Source organism: Bidens hawaiensis, unplaced genomic scaffold (assembly GCF_021521415.1).
Source record: "Bidens hawaiensis isolate Kalapana, Puna unplaced genomic scaffold, B.hawaiensis_p1.1 tig00001032_1, whole genome shotgun sequence".
Lineage (NCBI taxonomy): Eukaryota > Viridiplantae > Streptophyta > Magnoliopsida > Asterales > Asteraceae > Bidens > Bidens hawaiensis.
Window position 1 is genome coordinate 1,504,186 of NW_027491060.1, and position 19,359 is coordinate 1,523,544.

At 40.4% G+C, this 19,359-nt stretch overlaps 1 pseudogene across 1 annotated transcript; it reads left to right on the top strand.

Annotated features, from left to right (window-relative positions):
* The first annotated feature begins 15,538 nt into the window (after positions 1-15,538).
* Positions 15,539-18,982, top strand: LOC143554660 (uncharacterized; annotated as a pseudogene). Its single transcript, XR_013139059.1, has 2 exons — positions 15,539-17,196; positions 18,297-18,982. The product of XR_013139059.1 is annotated as an uncharacterized LOC143554660 (transcript).
* The last annotated feature ends 377 nt before the right edge of the window (positions 18,983-19,359 follow it).

The window sequence follows — 19,359 nt, forward strand, 5'->3', positions numbered from 1 at the left end:
GTCTTCTCTTTCCCAAGTGAATTCAGGCCCACGCCTCGAGTTCCATTGAACCTTTACTAACTTGATTTTGCTCCTGCGTAACTTTTGTTCTTTCCAATCGGTTACTGCTATAGGTTCTTCTACGAAGTGCAGCTGTTTGTCGATGTGAATTTCTTCCAACGGCAAAATCAACGTTTCGTCAGATAAGCACTTTTTGAGGTTGGACACATGAAACGTATCATGAACTCCACTGAGTTCGACGGGTAAACGGAGTTTATAAGCAACCGGACCGATCCTTTCCAGGATCTCAAATGGTCCAATGAAGCGCGGATTCAACTTTCCTCGCTTGCCGAAACGGGGGACTCCTTTCCATGGAGAGACTTTCAAAAGTACTTTATCCCCTACTTGAAATTCCAATGGTTTCCTTCGCACATCTGCGTAGCTCTTCTGTCTGTCGCGCGCTGTCTTAAGGCGATCCCTTATCTGAAAAATCTTGTCTGTTGTTTCTTGGATCAATTCTGGACCAGTCATTTGCTTGTCACCTACTTCAGCCCAGCACAGTGGGGATCTACACTTGCGCCCATACAAAGCTTCGAACGGCGCAGCCTTAATGCTTGTGTGATAACTGTTGTTGTAAGAAAATTCAACCAATGGGAGATGAGTATCCCAGCTACCTTCGAAATCGATTGCGCACGCGCGTAGCATATCTTCCAATGTCTGGATTGTTCGCTCGCTTTGCCCATCCGTTTGAGGATGATATGCCGTACTCATGTCAAGACGAGTACCTAAAGCCCCTTGTAACGATCTCCAAAACCTTGATGTGAACCGACTATCTCTATCAGAAATGATGGACACTGGGACTCCATGTTTTGAAACTACTTCTCGAATATACAGTCGGGCTAACTTTTCCATCTTATCGGTTTCCTTGATCGGCAGGAAGTGCGCTGACTTAGTTAGCCGATCCACAACAACCCATATTGTGTCATAACCCCCAGGTGTCCTTGGCAGTTTGGTGATGAAGTCCATAGAGATTTGTTCCCACTTCCACATGGGAATTTCTGGCTGCTGAAGCAACCCTGATGGTTTCTGGTATTCAGCCTTCCCCTTTGAACACGTCAGGCACTTACTGACATACGTCGCGATGGCGCCTTTAAGATTGGGCCACCAATACAGCGTTTTAACATCTTGGTACATCTTGTCTGCGCCAGGATGTACGGAATACCGCGTCTTGTGAGCTTCGTTCAATACCTGCTCGCGCAATCCTCCCTTGAGAGGGACCCATATGCGGTTAGCGAAATATAGATTGCCGTTCTCTTTAAGTTCCAAATTCTTAACCATACCCCCAAGGCATTCGTTTTTAACAAACTCTGGTTTCAAGGCTTCTTGCTGAGCTACTCGGATGCGGGTAGAGAGATCTGTGTGAATGGTTAGCCTTAGGGCCTTGACTCGTAGCGTTTTTATTCGCTCCTTCCTACTTAGCGCGTCTGCTACCACATTCGCCTTTCCAGGGTGGTACTTAATTTCACAATCATAATCATTCAACAACTCCACCCATCTTCGTTGCCTCATGTTTAAATCCTTTTGATCAAATATATGCTGAAGGCTCTTGTGATCCGTAAAGATTATACACTTTGTACCATAGAGGTAATGGCGCCAAATCTTTAGCGCGAAGACAACCGCTCCAAGTTCTAAATCATGCGTTGTGTAGTTCTTTTCATTGGTCTTGAGTTGGCGTGAGGCATACGCTATGACTTTGTCTCGCTGCATAAGGACACATCCAAGTCCCTGATGTGAAGCGTCGCAGTAAACAACAATGTCATCCATCCCCTCGGGCAAAGACAGAATTGGCGCACTACATAACTTCTGTTTCAATATTTGAAATGCTGTTTCCTGATTTTCGCCCCAAATAAACTTCTTGTCTTTCTGAGTTAGCGCGGTCAGGGGTAGAGCTATCTTGGAGAAGTTCTCAATGAAGCGTCGATAGTAGCCAGCTAGTCCTAGGAATTGCCTCACCTCAGTTGGGGTTTTTGGCGCTTCCCAGTTTTCGATGGCCTTGACTTTGGAAGGATCAACGTGAATTCCTTTCTCGTTTACAACGTGACCGAGAAAGTGAACTTCTCTAAGCCAAAACTCGCACTTGGAAAACTTCGCATACAACTTTTCTTTCCTCAACAATTCCAAAATCAATCTCAGGTGTTGCTCATGCTCGGCCTTGGTCCGTGAGTAAATCAGAATATCATCTATAAACACAATCACAAACTTGTCCAAGTATGGTTTGCACACGCGGTTCATCAGATCCATGAACACAGCCGGCGCATTAGTTAGCCCGAAAGGCATCACTAAGAACTCATAATGGCCGTATCTAGTTCGGAAGGCTGTTTTCGGCACATCTTCCTCATGGACCCTAAGTTGGTGGTATCCTGACCGTAGATCTATCTTCGAATAATAACTGGATCCCTGCAACTGGTCAAATAAGTCGTCAATCCTCGGTAAGGGGTACCGATTCTTGACTGTTAGCTTGTTCAGCTCCCTGTAGTCAATACACATTCTGAACGAACCATCCTTCTTCTTAACAAACAGTACTGGAGCTCCCCAAGGTGAAAAGCTTGGGCGTATGAAACCCTTATCCAATAGTTCCTGTAACTGATTGGATAGCTCTTGCATCTCAGATGGAGCTAATCGATAAGGCGCTCGAGCTACTGGCGCAGCTCCTGGGACTAAATCAATACGAAACTCGACTTGTCGCGGCGGCGGTAATCCGGGCAAATCTTCAGGAAAAACTTCTGGAAATTCGCGCACTACTGGTAAGTCTTCAATTCTTCGCTCATCTCCTTTCTTCTCTACGACATGCGCCAGGAAGGCGTAGCACCCTTTCCTTAGGCACTTTCGCGCCTTTAGGCACGAAATCAGTTTCGTCGCAACTCCCCTTCTTTCCCCTTGAATTACCAAGGTTTCTCCGTTCAACAGTGGGATCCGAACCTGCTTCTCATGGCAAATAACTTCCGCGCGGTTCTCGACTAACCAATCCATACCTACCACAATGTCAAAACTTCCCAAGTCTATTGGCAACAAGTTAATATTGAACCCGTGACCTCCCATGACTATAACACATTGTTCAGTTCTTTCGTTCGCGCATAACTGCCTACCATTGGCTAGTTCTATAGTATAAGGCGTGTCTAGTCTACTGGTTGCTAGGCCTAGGGAGTCTTTAAACTCAGCGGATATAAAACTTAGGTCAGCGCCAGTATCAAATAAGACAGATGCAAAATGTCCGTTAAGCAAAAACGTACCGGTTACCACATTCGGCTCTTCTTTAGCTTCGCCTGCGCCGATCACAAAGGCTCTCCCGCGAGCTTGGTTCCCCTTTTGCGGGCAATCCCGACTAAAATGCCCTGGCTTCCCGCATGCGTAGCAGTTGTCGCTTGCTCCCGCTTCTCTGACACGGCAATTCATCGTCTTGTGCCCTGGTCTGCCACATTTGGCGCATTCGATTCTTGCGCATTCACCCTCGTGGTGATACTTGCATTTGTTGCACCATGGGCGAGGCCCGCTGTATCCTTTTCGTGGTGGCTCCGCGGCCTGAATCGCGTAAGCCCTTACGCTCTCCTGCTTCTTGAACGGTGGCTGCTTGGAGTCGGACCCTCGGTGGTGAGAGTTCCATTTCCTCTTGGAGTCAGAGGTTCGCTGCTCGTTTCCGCGCGTAGTCAACATACCCGCACGGACCGTATCCCTTGTAAGGGTGATGGCCCGCGCTACCGCCTCATCAAAGGTTGGAGGCGCTGCGGCGTTGAGCGGAACCCTAACAACAGGAGGTAACCCAAAAATATACCTCTCGATCTTCTTTTCCTCCGTGTTTGCCATGTCTGGCACCAACTGGCAAAGCTCGTTGAACCGGTTGTTGTAGGCGTCGATATCCGTTCCTACCATGGTGTGGTTCCAGAATTCCTGTTGTAGACTCTGGATTTCTGCGCGAGAGCAGAACTTTCTCATCATCATCTCCTTCAGTTCCTCCCAGGTCTTGTGGAGAGCAACTTCTCGCCCCAATGTTTTCGTTTGAAGCTTCCACCAAGACGAAGCTGCCTCTTGGAACATGCAGGTCGCGTAAAGGACCTTCTGGTTCTCACTACATCCGCTAATGGAGAGAACTGTCTCCATCTTGTCAATCCAGTTGTAGAGCCCAATGGCCCCTTCGGTACCCTTGAATGGCCAAGGCTTACAGGCCATGAATGTCTTGTAGGAGCATCCTTTGTCCAAGGCTCCTGATTCGGGTTCTGGAGTCTCGTTCTGACGACCCTGACTAGATTCGGCCTTGCTGGCCTCATGTGTTGCGATTGCTTGCGCGATTATTTTCGCGAGTTCCTCGGGTGTCATGGTAATTCCTTTGGCTTTAGTTGGAGGCATTCTCGTTTTAAAAGAGAATGAAAATATATCAAACTTAGCGCATGTACTCTGAGCACATAATGTTATCATTATTTACTAGACACTGTGTGACCCGTGTTCCTAAGTGTGTATATAGTTTCTTTTGAAAATATTTTCTTTGAAAAATATTTCATGCGATTCCCCAACGGTTATAGTCTAGGTTAAAACTTCTTTTCCTAGTTCGCTATAACCAGTGCTCTGATACCAATCTGTCACACCCGGCCCTGAGCGGCGGAAACAGCCGGGCGCGCGCGAGTGGGAATTGATACTTAAGCACGGGCCATTGCAAACATTCAAAGATTTTCATTGCGCATGAAAAGTTTAATACAAATACATTACATTGTTTAAGAATTTCATAAAAACATCCAAGTATAAAAACTGTTGAAGATTTCCACGCTATATCCCCTTCCGCGACGGGAACAACCACGCGCATCGAAGGGATAGAACTAAAATCTTCCAAAAAGCTAGTTTTAGATGTTCAGCGTGAGGTGCTCTAAGTGTGACTCCATGCGCTACCTAGTTATCTCCTGAAAGACACGTAAAAACATTTGAATCAGTATAAACTGAGTGAGTTCACAAGTTTTGGTAACTTGATAAATCGTATTGCATCATAATCTTGATACAAATCATTCTGAAACACAATTCTGATAGCATCATTAAAACACAAGCTTGGTAAAACATAGTTCTATCAACATATTCTGATAAAATCGTTCCGCGGGTTACGCGCGAACATTTCTGGGAACTGTGCTCGTCTATGCAAAGTGGCGCTGCCACTACGAGCTAAAATAAGTAATACCGTCCCGCGGGTTACGCTGCGAACGTTTCAGGAACATGTGCTCGTCCATGCAAAGTGGCGCTGCCACTACGAGCTAAAATAATAATTCCGTCCCGCGGGTTACGCGCGGACGTTGTGCTGGAAAACAAGGCGCTCGTCCATGCAAAGAGGCGCGACCCCTACGAGCGGGCTCAAACCCATAGTACTGCCCCATGACCATGCTAGGCACTCGTCCATGCAAAGAGGTGCGACCCCTACGAGTGGGTGGATCAAACCAGCAGTCCCTACCCTTAGAGTTCCAATGGTAAAGTGATCACTTACTCGAGTTCTAGCGCACATACATCGAAAACCTTAGATAACCGTTTGCATTACTCATCATGAAACATAACTTAAACACATAATCGCTTGCATAGCTTGTAAGTATACCATGATAAACATTATTTAAGTACGTGTCCCTCGCCCCGAAAACAGTTTAAAAATAGTGAAAACAGTGAAAATAGGGGCTGTGAGACTCACCTGTGGTTCTTGTTAAGGGATTAATCGAGATTCGGGTTTTCTTGGTGTTGGCCTCAGAATTGAAGGTCTAGTAACAGGATCGGAGCTGAAAACAACGGATGCTTGGGAGAGGATTAGTGCAAGTTTGCAGTTCTTTGAAGTGTGTTTTGGGTGATAACTTAGGTTACATATTTATAGGCAAACTCAAGGGAACACAATCCCTTGCTTTAGGGGATTGAAATCTTTTCATATCTAGGTGTAATGATGATAAAGTATGGAAATTATTATTGTTTATTGTTTACTTAAAAGTGGAGGAGTGGACAAAAGATCTTGATTTGATTTGAACAGGTCATGCAGGTCTGGGGTTGGTGAGAATAGGGTGGCTGACAGTTGACTTTTCATGTTACAGTGTGCTTTTTCAGGTACTTTTGTCAGTGTACAGTAAAAAGTGGAAAATCTCTGAAACACGCTACTGTTTCCTTTTGGGCGGGAGTAATCTCCTTATGTCTGGAGAATAGACTAAGTGTTCTGTGCGCATCACTTTGTGCGCATAGCTTTCTGCGTGAAGGACATTTCTTTGCTGCGGGTAGGTGCGTAACCTTCTCGCAGTTGGGGATATTGAGTTTCATTTGTAGATTCTCCAGGTGGTCTTGGTATTTCAACATAGTGATCAGTCATGTTGAAGTCAATTCCATCTTGGAGCTTCAGACAAACTAGCTCTCAATGTTCCCGCCATGCGGGGAGGTTAGTTCCCTTCCGCACGCGCATAAACGATTTAGGATGCACCCGCCTTAGCATCATGCGGGATGGTCAACCCATAGACAACATAACATTTAAGTTACATGAAAACATAAAGCCAAAACATTCGCGCATGGCGCATATAACATATGCTCACGCTGGTTCTTAACATGGTGCGCTCGCGCAGGTTGCACATAACAAATGCACGCGCTGACTAACATGGCGCGCTCGCGCAGGGCGCACATAACAGATGCACGCGCTGACTAACATGGCGCGCATAATATTTACAATCACCTAATTATTAGGTTGATTACTTAGTTTAAGGGATTGGGAATTTACCGGGTGTCACAAAAAGGAGCCACATCAATGCTAGAGTGGTAGCTATTGTTGTAGGAGAACTCGATGAACGGAAGATGAGAATCCCAATTCCCACCGAAATCAAGAACACATGCTCGTAGCATATCCTCGAGTGTTTGGATTGTACGTTCGGATTGACCGTCCTTTTGAGGATGATAAGCGGTGCTAAGATCGAGACGTGTTCCCAAAGCTTCTTGAAGTGAACGCAAAAAATGAGAGGTAAAACGGGCATCGCGGTCGGAGATGATAGACAATGGCAAACCGTGTCGGCACACGATTTCCCGAACATAGATTTGAGCAAGCTGCTCGACAGAATACTTCTCGCGGATCGGAATGAAATGAGCAGATTTGGTTAATCGATCGATGATCACCCAAATGCTATCGTTGCCTTTTTGGGTTTTGGGTAATTTGGTGATAAAGTCCATAGCAATGTCTTCCCATTTCCAAACCGGAATTAGTGGTTGCTCGAGTAGACCAAAAGGTCTTTGATGTTCGGCTTTGACTTTCGAGCAAGTAAGACATTTAGAAACAAACAACGCTACGTCCTTTTTCATACCCGGCCACCAAAAGGTAGCACGAAAATCGAAGTACATCTTATCCGCACCGGGATGAACGGAATAGTGCGAATTCTGAGCTTCGTCGAGAATACAAGTACGAAGGTCATCGCGATCGGGAACCCACAAACGATTGAGAAAATACAAAAGACCATCGGGTTTGGTTTCGAGTTGAAGTTCGGCTCCACATGACATTTCGTCATACATGTTACCTTCTTCAACGGAGGTGCGTTGAGCTTGAAAGATACGAATTTGAAGATCGGTTTGAACAATGATGCTTAGAAGCAGAACGGATTTAACATTAACCTTTCGACTTAGGGCGTCGGCGACAACATTCGCTTTACCGGGGTGGTAGCGAATCTCGCAGTCGTAATCACTAAGTAATTCGGCCCATCGTCGTTGTCTCATGTTGAGATCTTTTTGGTCAAAAATGTGTTGAAGGCTTTTATGATCGGTAAAAACCACACATTTTGTTCCATAAAGGTAATGTCTCCATATTTTGAGAGCGAAAACGACGACACCAAGTTCGAGATCGTGAGTCGTATAGTTCTTCTCGTTGACCTTAAGTTGCCTTGATGCGTATGCGATGACTTGACCTCGTTGCATGAGAACACAACCAAGTCCTTGATGGGATGCATCACAAAATACAACAAAATCGTCGTTTCCATCGGGAAGAGTTAGAATAGGAGCATTGCAAAGCATGTCCTTGAGAGTACAAAAGGCTTCCTCTTGCTTCGAACCCCAATCGAAGGGTTGTCCCTTATGGGTGAGAGAGGTAAGAGGCAAAGAGATCTTGGAAAAATTCCGAATGAAACGCCGATAATATCCGGCCAAACCGAGGAAGGATCGAATTTCCGTGGGAGTCGTTGGAGTTTTCCAATCCTTAACAGCCTCAATTTTAGCGGGATCAACATGAATACCTTTGTCGTTTACGACATGTCCCAAAAATTGAACTTCCTCGAGCCAAAATTCACATTTGGAGAATTTGGCATAGAGTTGTTCGTTTCTAAGGAGCTCGAGAATGGAACGCAAATGATGTTCATGTTCGGCTTTGGATTTAGAGAAGATAAGGATGTCATCAATAAAGACAATAACGAATTTATCAATGAATGGTTTACAAACGCGGTTCATGAGGTCCATAAACACCGCGGGTGCATTTGTTAACCCGAAGGGCATAACCAAAAATTTGAAATGTCCATATCGAGTACGGAAAGCGGTTTTTGGAATGTCTTCTTCGCGAACACGCAATTAATGATATCCCGATCGAAGATCAATTTTGGAGAAACAAGTTGCGCCTTGAAGTTGGTCGAATAAGTCGTCGATACGTGGCAATGGATAACGATTTTTAATAGTAAGTTTGTTGAGTTCTCGATAATCGATGCACATACGAAACGAACCATCCTTCTTTTTCACGAAGAGAACAGGAGCGCCCCAAGGAGAAGAGCTTGGACGAATGAAGCCTTTATCCGAAAGTTCTTCGAGTTGGTTTGATAGTTCTTGCATTTCCGACGGGGCTAGATGATAAGGAGCCTTGGCCACGGGCATCGCGCCGGGCACAAGATCGATTTGGAAATCAATCGGACGAACGGGAGGAAGACCGGTAACATCATCGGGAAAGACATCAAGGAAATCACGAACAATAGGAATATCTTGGATCTTCCTTTCCTTTTTGTCTTTTGTCACCGAGAGAGCTAAAAACTGAACGTACTTTTGCGATTGAGCACACGACATGAGATTTAGCCTTCGAGACGTTGTGTTTCCAAAGACCTTAAGAACCTTGCCGTTGACAAGCAGAATGCGAAAGTATTTATCAAAACAAACGACTTTGGCACGGTGCAAAGACAACCAATCCATGCCTACTATGACATCGAAGCTACCCATTTGCATCGGGATGAGATCGATGGAGAATTTATGCTTAGAAAGAATAAGAGAGCTATTGCGGACGACGGAATTGATGGTAATAGAATTTCCATTGGCGACTTCAACAGAGAACGGTCGGGAAAGCTTAGTTCAAGGCATCGCAAGTTTCGACTCAAATTTCAAAGAAATAAAACTTCTATCGGGACCGGTATCAAATAAAATAGAAGCCAAATGATAGTTCACCAAAAACATACCGTTCACAACATCGTTTGCCACTTGAGCTTGATTTGCATTCATCATAAACGCCCGCCCTTGATTACCATGGTTGACTTGATGTGCTTGTTGTGGAGGTGGAGGTGGAGGTGGTGCTTGGATTGTTTGGATGGGTTGGATGAGTGGTGCATTGAGTTGGGGAATCTGGGGTTGGTAAGTTTGAACTTGGTAAGCTTGTGTTTGGTAGTATGGTATGGTTACGGTTTGAGCTTGGTTGGCAAAAGCTAAACGTGGGCAATTTTGGCGGAAATGGTTGGGATCACCACAATTAAAGCAAGCTCGGGGTTGTTGGGGTTGGTTTGATGGGTATGGTGCATAGCGGTTTTGGGCATTTTGGGGAAAGTTTCTTGGTTGGGTTGGTGGGTTAAGTTGGTTGGGTTGGTTTCGTTGGGTGGATCGGCATGTGTTGGAGAAGTGACCAAATCGGTTACAAATTGTACAATAGCGACACGGCGAGTTCGTTGGGTGGTGAAGTTGGCAAGTGTTACATAGTGGGGAGTTACCAATATAAGGTTTTCGGTTTTGGGGAAAAGTTTGGGCTTGTTGTGGTGGTTGAGGTTGGGTGACGGCAAAGTTTCGGTAATTAGTCTTGGGTTTCTTCTTGTTGTTGTTGTGTCGGGAGGAGTTGGAGTAGTTTATAGCTTGTGGTGCGGGTTCAATCTTGGCTTGGGGAGCGGGCTCGGTTTTGGCTTTCTCGATTGTTTTCTTGAGGGTTAGGGTACCCTCCTTCACGTGATTTTTCGATAGCCAACCGGCTAACGTGATGGCTTCCTCAAGGTTCGCGGGTTTGCTACTCATGACTGAGTCCCGGATTTTCATCGGTAAACCCCCAATATATTTGTCAATTTCACGTTCGGTTGGGGTGACCAAGTGAGGTACAAGAACGCTTAGCTCGTGGAAACGGAGCGAGTAAGCGGCGTTATCACCACCTTCTTGTTTTAGGTCCCAAAATTCTACCTCAAGCTTTTGGAGCTCGTGTTTAGGACATAATTTCTTCTTCATCAGCGCCTTGAGCTCGGCCCATGGAAGAGCCATGGCCATATCCGTACCTTGGAGGTGCATGACACTACCCCACCAAGTTAGGGCGGTTCCCCTAAACATGCTTGAAGCGAAGTTTGTCTTTTTCGCTTCGGGGCATTCGCTGTGTAAAAACACATTCTCCACAGATTCGAACCACTGCAACAACGTAGTCGCACAGTTGGTTCCATATAATTCGGACGAGTTGGCACTAGTAAATTGTTTAAGCATGTAGGATGCGGGTTTGGGCTCAATAGGTGCAACAGCGGGTGCGGGTTGGTTTGCTTGTATTTGGGTTATTAGTTCGGGAATCACAGCGGCCATTTGCTTGGCGATGATAGCGGCCATACGTCGAGTGGAGTTCTTGCGCGGTTGGCGTCTTAGCGGAGGCATGCTAAAAAATTATAAAGAAAATGGGATAAGTTTTTGGGTAAAAAGGAAATGAATATAAAGGTGTATAAAATAAAATAAGATTTCGATTTTTGATTTGTGAATCCTAGAGTTAGTATGGAGAAGATGTTAGTGTTAGATAAAATATAAAACTTTGTTTATAAATAACAAAACCGAAAACAATAGTAAATGGTTTTTTTTTTTTTTGAGAATTTAAAGCTTAAAAATTTGAGATTTTGAGATTTATAGAGTTGGAAAAATCGTGCATGAACCACCATGACTTGATATTCCAACGCTAAAAAGTTTTATAAAACAACATATTGGAATCTAAACATGTGTACGAACCACCGAAACTTTTTCATGTTTTCGACTCAAATAACGATAATAACACAATAAATCGAGATACAACGTCATGTCAAAACACTAGTCCACAAAATCACTGTAGTTCTATTGTTTTAACACCGAAAATTAGGATGGCGACCGGAACGCTCGCATTCGACTACTTAAAGTATTGACCTTTATAACACGATTTATGGCCTAGAAAACGAGCATTATAACTCAACCATCCCAGGTAAGTAAATCACCTTCGATTATTGGAATCTTTTTGTCAAATGGTCATTTTATAATTTCTCGTTTCCTATGATGGCTACAAACCCGAAATAAACGCAACCTTTAAGGGATTTGAAACAACGGGATCCAAGTTAATCTTGTAATCCATAAAACACAATGAAAATCAACTTTTTGCGTTTTAAGGTAAGGATACCTTGGAAATACTATGAAAGTGTGTGTATGTGATCATTTAGGATATTGGTGAATTTTAAACAAGTTAATAAATAAACATACGATATGAACAATTAGATAGAGTAAACACGTATGAATATCCGTATAGGACCCTAAGCATAAGAATTCTAGGTCGTTACGTCTAACCACCTATCTTAATTGTCATGGCTGTGATACCAATCTGTCACACCCCGACCAAAGGCGGCGGAACATGCCGGGGTGCAACGATTGCTCATAAGCGCATGACACTATTTAAAGCGACAATATTTAACAAACTCATTTCATTTCACATCATCGAAAATGTCACATAACCAAATATTCATAACTCAAATACAACAAAATATAGCAAATCAAATATTGTTCAGTTTTGCTAATATCCTAACGGTATTTGTGACGTTTTCTTCACCGAACTCCATAATCAACCTAGATGCAAACCTGTAACATTTCATAAAATAAAGTTTATCAACACAAAGGTTGGTGAGCAATTCATAAGTTTGAACAATAGATATATAGTATGAAAAGCCACAAAACTAGTATACAAAACCATAAATAATAGCTATAAACTTGGATAAATAGTTATCGCTAACAAGTTAGCGACACCCAACTATAAGGGGTTGCAAATAGTTTATGATTTTATAGTTATCGTTAATTGCATTACGTTAACGACACCTTGCCATGAGGGGTTGCCAAATGGTCTAGGATTTATAGTTCCACCATCCAAAAGCGATAAACACATAGTCAAATAAGCATAGAACACCAAATCGAGCAATTATTCAAGTAAGGTATACAACAACGTTTGTGGTTTAAGACCCAAGTATAAAACATTTAGTTTAGATAAGTTGAAATGTCACCCCCAAAATAAAAGATAGAAAACGGGGTATGAAGTTACTCACATTCAAGTAATAAACTTGAAAGATTGATTATTTGGAGATTTGCCGGAACGACGAGTTTAACGTATGAAGCCTAAATAAAAGAAAGTCTTGGATTTAGAAAGGTTGTCTTGAAGATCTTTAAATAAAATAATTGTTGCAAAAACTAATCAATTAAAGTTCAAGGTTTAAAATGTAACTACTTAAGAATTTATAATAATAACCCTTTTAAAAAATGTAAGTTTGCTCAAAACCGGGTTAAAGTATCTAACCTTAATATTTACTTAACCAATGTTAAGTAATAAGGTGGGGAAAATGCTAAAATGCAAGTTCCATTAGGCTAAAGATACTAAAACGGGTTTTTAATGAGTGTTCGGGTTGTCGGTTCGGGTCTTGACAAATGGTCAAACCCAAAGTCAACTTTCCAAAATATTAATTGTTATGAGATAACTCATTAAAACATACTAACACTTAACCAAGTATGTAGATCTATTGTTTAGAACTAACAACGCACGTTAAACGAGTGTTCGGTTTTGTCGGTCCAAGCTATGTTATGAGATCAAGTTGGATCCAACTATTCCAAGTACTTAAGAAAATAATGAAAATCAGTTTGTAAACTAATTTTTAAAGAAATATACAAGTCTTGATAACTAAAAACACACTTGTGTGTCTTAAGCGAGTAAAAGTCGGTATAGTTCGGTCTCCATCTCACAAATAGTTCATAGATGGTTTCTACATGCCCAAATATCATAGAACTTGTATATTGGTTTATAAATGAAGAAAACTTAAATTTTACAACAAAAAAAGTTAACTACAAGTCTTTTAAGTAAAAGTTTCGGTTTAGTTCGGTTTCCATCTCCCAACGAGTTCATAGATGGATTCCATATGCTTAATATCAAAGAATTTGTAAAAATGATTTTTGAAACTCAAATCTAGCAATAAACATGTTTAAACAACTATTTTAACAAAACTAGTAAACAAAAGTTCGGTTTCCGGTTTGGACTAGTTTCGGTTAAACCGAGGTTAGTCTTATACAAACCCACTCCATGGAACTTGTAAATAAGATGAACAAACTAAAGGGTTAGAAGTTAGTCATAAGTGATATGTATAATAAGTTATGTGTGTGTAAATATATATCAAGAACACGAAGTCCTCCATGAAGCCTTGCCTTATGACATTCGAAACTTAACCAACCAAAGTCGGTGAAGTAACAAATAAAGGAAACAAGGGGTGTGTATTATATATATGTTGTACCACCATATTCAAGAGTTAGTAATGTTAGATGAACAAGTTAGAATGAAAGACTATAGTTAGTTTGACTTGAGAAGTCAAAACTTCAAGAATACATAAGAAATAACAACCTTGAATCTATGGAGTTTGAGAGAGTTTTTGGAGATGTAGCAAGAGTAAAATGAAGAAGATGAGTGTGTATATATAGGGAAGGAGTGAAGGGTTGGGTATAAAGATTCTTTTATGGTTTGCATAAAAATAGGTATGTTTAAATGGTCAAACAATGCATAATAAAAAAAATATATTTTATATATTTTAAATGACAAGATCCAATATTTTATATATTTGAAATGTTCGGGTTACAAACGGGTCGGGTTTACATAACAAAAGTAACCCGAAATTAACGAATGTCACAGATTTGAACCATAAATGAGCAGCCAAAAGAAACCAACGCCAAGTTTAATAGTTTATCATATGAGCATTTAAGGTTTGAAAAAACTGTTTTATGCAGTTAAATTTCAAAAATTAAAGTTAATTAATATTGTCTTCAAATTAATACTTAGGGTTTTGCTCGTTAGACCCCGCGGCCCTTTAAACTACTTGATTTGAATTTGGTTTATAATGGTAGTACATGTTTTGTTAATTTGTAAAAAATATTGTTGGAGTGTATTCTTTGATTGATATTTTGTTTAAAAGTAGTATTTTAATTTTCTTTGTTATGTGCAAGTTAAGATTGCGTGATTTTGATAGGTTGTTTGCTTTAAAAACCCTATATTTTTCTCATTTTCAATTTCATAAGTTACATGCAAATGTTATTTTTGATAGGATAAGTGTAAAAGCTTAGTAATTGTTTATGCTTATGCTAAAAAAAGAAGTTAAATCCATATATAAACACCAAGAGCACTAAATAGTGAATGTTTCGTAGTTAGACTGTCATATCTTTTTCTTTGAGAAGTTGGTTGTTTTCAATTTATTTAATACAGTCATTAATCTCATGCTCAAACTAACATCTTACACACTAAAACTCCCAACTTTGGTCGTTTTTAAGTAATCTTTAACTCTTGATACACCGTTCATTAGAAGAGAGATCATAGCTTATAAGTTCATGAAGTTTATAGGTGTTCTTATTGCAATACTTTTTGTAGGGGACGAGAGAATGGTAGATCTAGGAGTGTCCCCTTGTGTATCCTGATCAATAGATGTTTAATTACATTAAAGTTACTTTCATTGTTATAATTCAATCTATTGAGAGATATGTGAGATATTTGTCGAGATATTTAAAAAGTAAAACTTTTAAAGGTATTAGAATATGTTAAGACATTGAGAAAAACCCCATTTTCTTCTTTTAGCAATATCTAATCAATAATAAGTTTGTGTTTCTAGATTAAGCTTGAGGAGCAAAATCAAACAACTAATCTTATTTCGTTTTTCCTTTTATGGTCATTCATGTTTAGAAATCTATGTTTTAATTTCGTGCTACAGCATCTCATAGACTCATACAGCCAGGTAATTGATACCTTAGTTAAAAAGATAAGTAGCGTGGTATATGTTAACATATTTCTAGTACATGACAACATTTTCGCCAATGACGACTAAACGAGACTCTAACCAATAACGTAACGGCAAATCACAACTGGCCCACTCACGAGATTCCTTGCATATCGCTCAACTCCATAGGCTAAATCCTCCACAACTTTCCGACCACTTCAATATATAAATTACTTCTTTTTAAATAGGTTTGTGTTCATGTTTGAAAAAAAACATACCGTGGTTGTGTTTATTGTTAATCTTATTTCGTGTTTGTTTGTGAGACCTACAGGTGGACCCCACCATCCACCGAAATCCATTGAACCTGCAATAAACCCTCATAATCATAATAATATTTCATCATACATTTCATTACATTACAATTACATTACACCCCCAACATAATAATAATAATAATAATAATAATAATAATAATAATCTCTTCACAGTTTTCTCATTGCATCACGATGTTCATCACCATTGTAAGTCTTTATTCATGAATTCCACCTTCAATTAGGGTTTCATTTCCTTTCAATTTCGCCCAATTCATTCTCAAAGTGCTAAATTAATCAAAAAGCATGTATTGTGTAACCGAAAGTTGGGCAATTGATTAGCTTAATCACATGCAAATGTTCAATTTGTGTTTTCTGAGCTAATAATGGCGTTTGGAGTGTGAATTTGATGCATCTTTTTAAGGAACAAAATTAGGGTTTGTTTGTAATTGTAATTGTAAATGGAAGGTAATTTATCTTCTGGGCATATGATTTCGGGTTCCGGTTGCGGTTTCGATCTGCAAAGTTCGATGAGAATTCGTCAACAACAAACCAACCCTTTTACTCTTCATCAATCCACTAGGCAACAAGGATCCATGATCCACCCGTCGATCCATAATAATTTCCCTCTTCGAATCGAAACTATTCAGGATTGTAATCCTTGTCATCCTCATAACCAAACGGTGTTTTTAACCGAGTTTGCGAAAGGGGAAAGTCTTCTTTAACCGATGAAGATGAGCCGAGTAATGATGAAGCTCGAGGGAAAAATGCGTCACCGTGGCACCAGGTGAAATGGAATGATACAATGGTGAGGATATTAATAACGCGGCTTCTTACATTGGTGAAGATGCTTCTATGGAGTATGGCAGTGGGTCACGAAGAAAGGTTTCGAATTTACAAAAGAAGGGTAAGTGGAAGTTGGTTTCGAAAGTTATGGCGGAACGGGGTCATATTGTGTCGCCTCAACAGTGTGAAGATAAGTTTAACGATCTTAACAAACGGTATAAGCGGCTTAACGAGATTCTTGGACGAGGTACGTCTTGTGAAGTTGTGGAAAACCCTTCACTTCTGGAGTTAATGGATCATGTTTCGGAGAAGTTAAAGGAAGAAGTTAGAAAGATATTAAGCTCGAAGCACTTGTATTATGAAGAAATGTGTTCGTATCATAACGGGAATCGGTTGCATCTTCCACCTGACCCTGAGCTACAACGGTCACTACGATTGGCTCTGAGGCCTAGAGATGATAATGATGATGATGATCAAGATCATCATTACATGGATGATCATGATGAGTATGATGACGGTCATCATCATGGTGTCGGTGAGGGGTCTTCAAAGAGGGTGAAGGTAAACGAGATGTGTCAGATGAAAACCGTGCAGACTGAGATGATTCAAGAAGGGGTGAAAGCGAATGTTTTGCAGGATCAGTGGATGAAGCATCGGTTAATGCAGTTAGAAGAGCAGAAGGTGCATATTCAGACACAAATGTTGGAACTTGAGAAAGAACGGTTTAAATGGCAACAGTTTCGTAGGAAGAAAGACATGGAATTGGAAATAATGAGGATGGAAAACGGGAGGATGAAAATGGAAAACGAGCAAATGGTGTTGGAATTGAAGCGGAAGGAGATGTCTTCGGATCTTAATTGATTCTTCAATTAAAGGTTAGCTGCTTTTATTTTATATGAAAAATGTTAAACTTCTGTCATGTTAGCATTTAAAAGACATAATATTGCATGATGTTTACTTTTGAAACAGGGCATGAATGTTAGGTTTGTATTAGTTATGGCAGATTATTAATGACCACAATCATTGTCCTTTGCAACAGTTTGTTGTATTTAATTTTGTCGCATCTGTATGTTACGTGTGTTAAGGATCATCGGGTCGGGTCAGGTGGCTCAGAAGCATTTTTTTATACATTTTATTAAATTTAGGGGTGTGCATGGGTATTGTGGGCTTTTAGACTGAGCCAAAAACTGAAATTTCAGTTTTTGGGTTTTTCGAACTGTTTGGTGTTGGTTTTTTCGGGTTTCAAAATGAGGTTGGCTATGGTTTTGGTCTTATCATCTAGGCTTAAAATTTTGGGTCGAAAAAAAGATGGCCCAAAATGGTGAATTTGGGCCCGAAACTGTAGAGGTCTAAATTATTTTGCTAATTCATGATTAATTGATTATTATCTATTTGGACCCTCAAATGTCTGGGCTGCACCATTTGTTAAGTTTTTATAAATTACTTATAATCAGTTTTTTCCAATTTGATTCGGTTTCAATTGGTTCGGTTCAGTTTTCGGCTTTCGGTTGATGCAAAACCGAACTGAAAAATTGGTTTTTCAAAAGTATATAAAACCAACCCGTTGATTTTCGATTAGGTTTGGTTATTTCGATTCGGTTACGTTGGTTTTTTCGGGTTGGTTCTATTCAGTTTTAGGTCATGCGAAACCGAAACCGAATCGAAATATTGGTTTTTTAGAAAACATAAACCCAACCTGTCTGTTCTTTATTGGGATCGGTTTTTTCGTTTTGGTTTGGTAACAGTTTGGTTACTACGTTTCAATTAAAGTTATATAGGCATAACTACTGCATTAAACTAGTTATATTGGCTTTTATTGTGTGATAATGTTTAGGAGATTGTGGGCAAACCACACTTTGTATGGTTTTGATTCGTCTGATCTACTTGGCCCGTTATCTGTTTAGTAACTTTTTGATTTGACATGGGATCTCAACCTATGACTAAACCAATTAGTCGTGTACTTAAAAATGTGCAGGTTTGAAGGTTTGATCAGACAGGTTAAGTACTCAAAATGGCCCGGGTTATAGAGATAGTGAGGCGAGAAGATGATCATGGTTCAGGTCCATATGTTTATATTTCGTAGTTTTTTTTTGGTATTTAATATTGTCACCAAAGTCGGAAAATTTGTATAAAGAATGTTTCATCTTTGCTAGAAGTTTTTTTTATTATATGCAAAAAAGCTGGTATTTATGCTTAATTAGATGACAGTCTTGATGTACTCGACCCGCTTTCAAATATCAATGTTTCATAAGCGGGACTCGTCGTTTTCTGGTTCACTATGCAATCAGCTGAGACTTAAGATCTAAAGCTATGATCCAAGCTGGTGTACCTTAACCTTGTTCGTCGATTCATCTTGGTTCAATGATAATCGACGAACAGACCGGCGCTCAGTGATCATGATAAGGGACACTAAGACGGATCCTAGAGATATGTTGAGTGTCATCTACAGAATCAACATTTTTTCTGGTTTCAATATTTGATATTATAATAAATTAATTACCATTTATTTTGATACAATATTAATTTGCTAAAGGCAAGATAAACCCCACACTAAAATTTGCTAACGTAAGTTAACAATGCATTATTAGTTAACGGAACTCTTAAATGAGTTAAATCGTTTTCAGATTCTTAGATAATGAATTATCTACTTTTATCTTTAATAGTATCTATTATCGACTTTTCCTTTTTTGCGTATGATTGATTGTTACTTACAAAGTCACGTTTTAAAGCGTTCCAACTTTAATAAATTGGTGTTTGCCCATAAAGACACCGGGATTGTGGAGTTAGACGTCGGCTTAAAATCATTTTATGCATGATGTATTTGCTTACTTGACGTTTTAAATATTCTTGAAAACCTATTTACAATCCTAACAAATGTATCATAGTGTCGAAGCACGAAATGAATCTGACCTGATCCATGACGATGTTTCCACGGATTTTCGAGATGAACGAACCACGTCTTGATCTTCTTCTTCGGCTGCTTGAGACCTGCGATGGCTTTTTGGGGGAGTGGAGGTGACTGCTAAGAAATCCTGATA